Raw genomic sequence first — 8,977 nt, 5'->3', positions numbered from 1 at the left:
TGGGAAAAGAAAACAGCAGTTACAGGTTAGCAAAAGACATACACATTTTTAAAATGCAATAAACTTATAAAACAAATTAATACTGTAGCTAAGCTTCCCTTTATGGGAGGTGAGGACACTTGAACGTTGCATTAACTATGTACATTGTGGATCCACTTCTAGGAACAATATAATGGAACACTGCAACAGTTGACTAACTATGAAATACGGTGACCCTTACGGGTATACTATCTCTTAAGTGCTAAGGTAAACATTCTATCTTTATTCAAGTGCAAAGTTTTCGTCCAACCCCCGCGGGTTTACGATATCTTCTTCAGCTCATCAAAAGTACATAATCTTTAATTCGGTCTTGCTCATTACATTAAATCACTATCTGCTATGCAAACATACAATTCTTCTAACTTCTAGAACATTATCAGACACCATGCTAACTAAATTTAAATTTCGGCTTCCTTTACGATTTATTATATTAATTCTTTAATATACTCTTTCAAAGTGCAACGATTAACCATTCCCTTTAAGGGTTTAAACAATATTCGAGTCTCTTTTACCGAGGTAGTGCAAAGCATCAATCGCTTCAATATTCAAGTCAATTAAAGCTTTAGAAACAGCAGGAACAATGCGAGGGACCCGTCCTTAACCCTCAATGTTGGCCTTGGGTGGGCTACAAGGCGTGTATCCAGACCTGGAATCCTGCCGCGCCAATCAGGTTTTTCTTTTGGTCTCTGGAAAACACTTTCAAGCAACATTCGACGCAGTATTTTTAGAAGCAGTCACTTTAAAATCTTCTTTTGTAAAACCAGTAGAAAGCACCTTTAAGAAGGTGCAAACTATTTACAGTGGAAAGTTTGTGAGCCATTCACTGTCCATGACTCCAGTGTCTTTAATTATGGCAACTTGTGCAAAACTTAGGATCCTCTTAAAAACTGAGGACCCCTTTAAGAAGAAACCCTGGTAGGGTTTGTGAACTTTTAAACGGTAGCAGTCATTTGTAGAACTTGCAACTTTTAACTATATACAGTCATATCACTTTTCTCATTTACTTTCGCTTATGCTGAGAGCGGGCCTACCAGTCACTTGTCGCCTGGCTGCGTGGCACAGTCAGGGGCCGCAGTAAGATCAGTCACTAGAGCGGGGTCAGTAGCAGTCGCTGGAGTGGGTTTGGTCACCGGGTAGGGTCATTCCTCATACCTGCTTCAGATGCGGTCCCTCCGATGCCGGTCTGCTCCACCTTTGCTGGGGTCTGGAACACCGGTTGCAGGGCCTTGTGCTGCGGCATTGTCATCTCTGTTTGCAGCATCTCCCTTTCCAGCAGGGCCTTGTTTTCTGGTTTCGGAGCGCCGGAACTTCTTTCTTGCTCCGGACCAGACGAGGCTGCCGACGGACGTCTGGTGAGGTTCCCGATGAAGGTCTTCTTCCACCCGGCCACAGCTTCCAGCTCCTGGCGCACGAGCTGACAGGTGCGTTCTTCCTCTTCCTTCCGCAGGAGGTCCGGATTCATTGTCGGTGAAGGGTGCAGTTCTTGCAGCCCTGACTGGGAGAGTCCTCATGCTTCATCCCACGCTCCGGGGTCCGCTCACCTCCCTCCACCATGTTGCTTTTCAGCACCTCCTCCTTCCTCACATCACAGTCTTGGCAGGGGTCGGGCATATTTTTCACGCCACTCTGCTGGGCCCACCCACAATGGCATGCCCTTCTTCTCCAGCACTCCTCGTGGTGCTGTAATGGCGGCGATTTTGGCGGCAATTTTAGCGGTCTTTTGCGATACAGTCTTTTAGCACAAATCACGGTTAGGCACAGTTCTGGCACAGTCTTTAGGCGCACATGACCCGATTTACGGGGTTTAGTAGATCCTGTTCGTGACGCCAAGTTGAGTCGCCCCCAAGGGCTGTGGGATACTCGGAACCGGGTCCTGTGGTTCACAGGGGAATGTCACAGTGGCTGACCCGGTCCGTGACCCGGGGACGTCCGCATAAAAGGGGAAAGTTTTTAAAGGGATAGGGGTTTATGTTCGTGACGCCACATGTGGTATTCGGTCAGGGTGACCGACGCTGCTTTAAGGGGTCCGCTGGGGTGATGTTATGGCATCTAGATGGTATATCTTCCCACAGGTGAAGTATGTCCCCAGGGCTTCCCGATGTGTAGATGGTGGTATGGTGAGAGGTGCAGAGAAGAACGAGGACACAAGGTTGCAGTCTCTTTACCTTTACTGAAGACTTCAGCATCCACAGTCCAGGGCACCAGATCACAGGGCAGGCAGAATCTGGCCAGTTTGGAGGCAAGTCCAGAGTCCCTTTATCCAGGTAGAAATCAGTAGCCTTCCCTTGCGCTGCAGTGGTGTAGTCCCTTACTGCCTATGGCTTCACATAAGGGTCTCACAGATGCGATGTTTCGCTCTCTCTGTCCCCCATATAGGATAGGACAAAACCCATATGACTGGTGACTTGAGCCTGTTTATAGGGTCTCTTAGATAACCCGGCTCTGTAGGTGTCACCGTGCCTCCTGGGTGTAGGTGCGGACAGGTAACCTGCAATTAGCTGTCCTGCTGGTCTCTGAAATAAGGCGTAGAGGTCCTTACTCCCTCGGTGTTCCGGCTACCAGGATTGTTATGATCTGGTGGCCTAGGAGCAGCATTAGACGTACTCTGGAGAAGGTGGTACCTGTACTGACCGCAGACCCTGAACTTAACACCGCAACTAGAAGTAGCCGTGGAATGTACCTATCACTCCCTAGACATCTCGACACAGCCGGAGGACTAATTACCCCTAGAGATAGAAAAGGGAAAACTATCTTGCCTCAGAGAAAATCCCCAAAGGATAGACAGCCCCCCACAAATATTGACTGTGAGAGGAGAGGGAAAAAACATACACAGACTGAAATCAGAATTTTGCAAAGGAGGCCACTTCTAGCTAAATAGAAAGGATAGGACAGAGTACTATGCGGTCAGTATTAAAACACTAGAAAATATCCACCACAGAAAATACAAAATCTCCACATCTAACTAAAGATATGGAGGGTATATCTGCATCTCCAGAGATACCAGCTTGGCTAAAAAAATCCTTATACAGACCAAGCTGGACAAGACAAAAACATGGAAAAGAACTGAACAATAAGGCCCACAGCATGTGGACTGCAAAAATCAAGGCCAGAACTTATCTTTGTTGAAATGAACAGCAAAGCAGGAGAGACCAGGCAGGGATGTGAATCCTCCAGGAACAATGGACAACTGGCACTGACTAAAGGGTCAAGCAAGACTAAATAGCCCAGTCCGAATTGCAAAAAGTGGACACACCTGATGAATGCTGCGATCCAGAGACAGCAGCGCTACCACTTATAACCACCGGAGGGAGCCCAAGAGCAGAATTCACAACAGTACCCCCCCTTGAGGAGGGGTCACCGAACCTTCACCAGAGCCCCCAGGCCGATCCGGACGAGCCAAATGAAAGGTACGAACCAAATCCTCAGCATGAACATCGGAGGCAACAACCCAAGAATTATCCTCCTGGCCATAACCCTTCCATTTGACAAGATACTGAAGCTTCCGCCTCGAAAAACGAGAATCCAAAATCTTCTCAACCACATACTCCAACTTCCCATCAATCAACACCGGGACAGGAGGATCAACAGAGGGAACAACGGGCACCACATATTTCCGCAACAAAGATCTATGAAAAACATTATGGATGGAAAAAGAGGCTGGAAGGGCCAAACGAAAAGACACTGGATTGATAATCTCAGAAATCCTATAAGGGCCAATAAACCGAGGCTTGAACTTAGGAGAAGAAATCTTCATAGGAACATGACGGGAAGGCAACCAGACCAAATCCCCAACCTGAAGCCGGGAACCAACACACCGACGACGGTTAGCAAAACGCTGAGCCCCCTCCTGAGACAACACCAAATTGTCAACAACATGAGCCCAAATTTGCTGAAACCTGTCAACCACAGAGTCCACCCCAGGACAATCAGAAGGCTCAACCTGCCCTGAAGAAAAACGAGGATGAAAACCAGAGTTACAAAAGAAGGGTGAAAGCAAGGTAGCAGAACTAGCCCGATTATTAAGGGCAAACTCGGCCAATGGCAAGAAAGCCACCCAATCATCCTGTTAAGCAGATACAAAGCATCTCAAATAAGTTTCCAAAGTCTGATTAGTTCGCTCGGTTTGACCATTTGTCTGAGGATGAAATGCGGAAGAAAAAAACAAATCAATGCCCAGCCTAGCACAAAAGGCCCGCCAAAACCTAGAAACAAACTGGGAACCTCTATCGGACACAATATTCTCCGGAATGCCATGCAAACGAACCACATGCTGAAAAAACAACGGAACCAAATCAGAAGAGTAAGGCAATTTAGGCAAAGGTACCAAATGAACCATCTTAGAAAACCGGTCACAAACCACCCAGATAACCGACATCCTCTGGGAAACCGGAAGATCCGAAATAAAATCCATAGAAATATGCGTCAGTATTAAAACACTAGAAAATATCCACCACAGAAAATACAAAATCTCCACATCTAACTAAAGATATGGAGGGTATATCTGCATCTCCAGAGATACCAGCTTGGCTAAACAAATCCTTATACAGACCAAGCTGGACAAGACAAAAACATGGAAAAGAACTGAACAATAAGGCCCACAGCATGTGGACTGCAAAAATCAAGGCCAGAACTTATCTTTGTTGAAATGAACAGCAAAGCAGGAGAGACCAGGCAGGGATGTGAATCCTCCAGGAACAATGGACAACTGGCACTGACTAAAGGGTCAAGCAAGACTAAATAGCCCAGTCCGAATTGCAAAAAGTGGACACACCTGATGAATGCTGTAATCCAGAGACAGCAGCGCTACCACTTATAACCACCGGAGGGAGCCCAAGAGCAGAATTCACAACACAGGATGTTGCGCCTCAGAAGGAGACAGCTTGAGCGGGGCTGGTCCCCTTCTGGTATACTCTCCTTTGCTTCGACTTCCTTCACGCTCACTGCACTACAATTCTGTCTTTCAATGTCTCTTTCTGGGAGCTGCAGCTCTGAGGGCATGCACAGCTCCTTTAACCTTCTGTCCTCCTCAGACTACTGTCTGGAACTCCCTCCAGAACTCCTGACTGGAGCTCTGTCAGGAACTGACTAACTTTCCCTACAGACTACCAGTTATGTATATATATATGGGGAGTGACATAATAAATAGGAGCAGAAGCTCCCCCTGGTGGTCTGGAGTATGAAATGTGTTGCATGTTTGTGATACCTGGATGCAGTTATCCTTCTTTGCCTCCAAACGTAGCATCACTCTCCCTGAGAGGAAAGCAATACCACTGCGACGACCAGGACCCTGGGGCGCCGCACATGTGTCTCCCATGTATCTGTGCTTACCATCAGTACATCATCGTGAGTCAGTGCTTATCAGTGTGGTGAAATATGTGTGTATATATATATATATATATATATATATATATATATATATATATACACAGTATATGTGTGTGCAGTGGACTATGTATAGATTTATTGTGTCACTGGCAATGATGTAACATCTGTCTTGTAAAGCTGCATGTTGCACCCAGGTGTTAATATGTATTTTCCTGGGACAAGTAGACTTCTGTCTCAAATCTCACCAAGGGGTCCTGCTGGAAGCCAAGAAGAAAGGTAACATTTGACACCTCCTAGCTCTTGGAAGAGAGATGTTAATTACAGCCTGATAGTATCTCTGTGAGAGCTTTTACACAAAGGATCTCAAGAGAAAATAATATATTCATTAGGGGGCGCGGCCGTGGTCCAATCAAAAACCAAGCTATTATGATAGTAACCTGACGGGCTGGTCTAGAAACCTGACCTCCAGACCAAAGCTATAAATTAGACCTGTATACAGAGAAACGTGTTCACATGTGAGGGCAGCCAACGCTGATGTGTTCCACCAACTCCATTTACCCCCCCACCTCAGGGAGCAGAAAGCAGACTACCAGTTAGATGATTTCTGTAAGTTTTCTCCTGTTATTTTATACTGTTTTGCATAAGTTGTATGTCTTTTTATTATCATATTTTTATAACTTTTTCTTACTGTAAGCACTGAACCTTTTTTGTATTAAAGTATAAAACTTTAACAAGTTGAACCTTGAATGTTCTAAAAGAATCCATAGCCTAAGGTGTGTGAGCCTTATGAGTGGTAGACATTATTAGTATTAATATTTCCGGGACTCATAGCTCGTGTAAGCGGTGAGTGGTGGCAGCGTGTATGAGCGGGTGTGTGGCCTGGGTCAATGTGTGATTTATGCTCCCATTAAAGCATAGGACAAGAGGTTGGATGCTGGAGAGTGGGGAGATAGATTAACCCTTGCAGGCACAACCCAAGTCACGTGCTGAAAGCGGGCACGTGACAAATTAGTTACACCACGAAGTAGGGATCCGTGACAATTGGTGGCAGTGGTGGGATAGAATTATTTCTATTAGAGCATTAGAGCATGGTTTAAGCAATTATTCCCTGTACTAATGAATTGGTATCCTTGCAAGGAGTGCACCAGTTCTACAAGGTTCAACTCTGTGCTTACTTAGACATACTTGCAAACAGTTTCCCCTCCCCGTTTTTCTTTTCTATCTTTTATTTGGCAAAGGCTGTTCATCGATATGGCAGCCCAGTACAAGAAGCAGAGCAAATAGGCTCTGACCGACCTCTGTGTGCAGAGAGGAATAGAGACGGCCGACAGATCCAGGGAGCTGCTGATACGCGCCTTGGTCGAGCAGGACATAGAGCAAAGTGCTGGAACAAGGAGAGAGCCAACCTCAGAGAGACCCAGCAATGCCAGCTCTTGCACCGGAGATACCTGATGGAAATGCCAGTGGTGAGGAGCCTATGGACTGTACTTTGCAAATGGACTTACAATGGCTGGGAACAAGTGATCCCAATCTGCGCATGCAGCTTATTCTACAGCACCAACAGGCTGCTGCTGCAGAACGCCGGGACCTGGCCGAGAGAGAGGCTGTGGAACGCCAGACTGAGAGAAAGGCTGCGGAATGCCAGGCTGAGAGAGAGGCTGCAGAATGCCGGGAGGAGAGAGCTTTCCAGCTTCAGATGGCTCAAACAGAGGGGGGTATCAGTCCTTAGCTAACCCCCTCCCGGACATAAATCCGAGAAGACAACGTTTGGAAAACTTCCCTGTGATGGAGGATACGGACTTAGATACTTTCCTTCGGGGGTTTGAAAAAACCTGCAGGCAATACCATCTACCCCATGAACAGTGGGCACAGTATCTAACCCCAGGGTCGAGAGGCAAAGCCCTGGAAGTTTTTGCTGGCCTCCCACCAGAGCTAGATGGGAACTATGAGGCCATAAAAGAGGCTCTGATCAAGAAATACAACCTAACACCAGAAGTGTATCAGAGAAAGTTCCAGAACCTCCAACGTGGATCAACTGACACTTATGAGGATGTTGTGAGCATCTTGAGGACCATGTTCCACCAATAGATCAGGAGACTTTCTGTTAACAGTTTTGAGGACTTAACGGATCTTATGGTTATGGTCAAGGATCAATATTTTCACATGTGCCCCATGAATGTACGACAATTTGTGTGTGATCGGGAGCCAAAAACTGAGGATCAGGCTGCAAGGATTGCGGACTGCTATGTGGCTAACAGGATGCCTGAGGTGCGGAAGCCATCAGGATTCAGCTCCAGGGGAAGTAAGCCAAACGGGGACTCTTCTCCCTCTGCCAGCCGATCACCAGTGCTGTCCAAGCCCACCTTCTATGGGGCCCCGGGGAATAGACATTCTTTAGGCGATACACGCCGCTGCTTCTCCTGCAACACAGTGGGACATGTTAGCGCTGTCTGCCCTGATAAAGAGAAATGCCAAACTACACCCACAAAGCCATCTGTGCCCCCACCATCTGTCCTCTTTGTGGTTGGCTCTGATGCGAGGGCTAATGAGAACTGTCAATCTGTCACTGTTGGCAATAAAGTCACCATTGGTCTCAGGGACACTGGAGCAGAGGTGACCCTGGTGCGTCCAGCCATGATAACCCCTGCCGATATCACTCCAGGAAAGACTGTGTCTATAACCGGGATTGGAAGGGTCAGCCCTGCCGTGCCCATGGCCCGTGTGTACCTGGACTGGGGAGCAGGGAAAGGATTGAGGGAAATGGGAGTATCAGAGGCTATTTGTCACGCGGGTGCTGGGTAGACTACAGCTGATTACCCGGGCCCCTGCAATATCCCTCAGACTAGGGAAAACCTTGTCTGTCCCTCTCCCAGAATTTACACTGATGGTGTGCTTGTCTGGGCCGCCAGGCCTGACCCTGACTCCTGTTTCAGTCCTATGCTGAAACCTCCACCCGCCTCCCAGTGATAAAACCACACACCAACCCCTACAGAAAGCACAGACAGGGAAAACTAAAAACGCACCACGCCGCAGACACACAGGAAAACACCATAATGTGCACAGGGCAAAACAAATACAAATATAGGAAGGAGAAATATGACAAAGGATAATACACCACCAGATACGATATTTCTTCTTTTAGACCACCACTCCAGACCGAGATCACCAGGCACAAGTCACAAGCTATAATCAGCGACGCCCAAAGTCCAGAATGACTATTTAACCCCTTCACCCCGAAGCCTGTTTTCACCTAAGTGACAGGGCCAATTTTTACAATTCTGACCACTGTCACTTTATGAGGTCATAACTCTGAAACGCTTCAACGGATCCTGGTGATTCTGCCACTGTTTTCTCGTGACATATTGTACTTTATGATAGTGGTAAAACTTCTTCGATATGACTTGCATTCATTTGTGAAAAAAACAGAAATTTGTCAAAAATTATGAAAATTTAGCAATTTTCAATTTTTTCGTTTTTATGCCCTTAAATTAGAGAGTTATATCACATAATATAGTTAATAAACAACATTTCCCACATGTCTGCTTTACATCAGCACAATTTTGGAAACATAATTTTTTTTGTTAGGGAGTTATAAGGGTTAAAAGTTCACCAG

At 46.5% G+C, this 8,977-nt stretch overlaps 1 pseudogene; it reads left to right on the top strand.

The window, feature by feature from the left end:
* Nucleotides 1-6,615: 6,615 nt before the first annotated feature.
* LOC143775072 (uncharacterized) lies at nucleotides 6,616-8,166 on the top strand (annotated as a pseudogene).
* The last annotated feature ends 811 nt before the right edge of the window (nucleotides 8,167-8,977 follow it).

This window comes from Ranitomeya variabilis, chromosome 5 (genome assembly GCF_051348905.1).
Source record: "Ranitomeya variabilis isolate aRanVar5 chromosome 5, aRanVar5.hap1, whole genome shotgun sequence".
Taxonomy (NCBI): Eukaryota; Metazoa; Chordata; class Amphibia; order Anura; family Dendrobatidae; genus Ranitomeya; species Ranitomeya variabilis.
The sequence above is the reverse complement of the archived record's forward strand: the minus strand, read 5'-3'. Positions and strand labels throughout refer to the sequence as shown.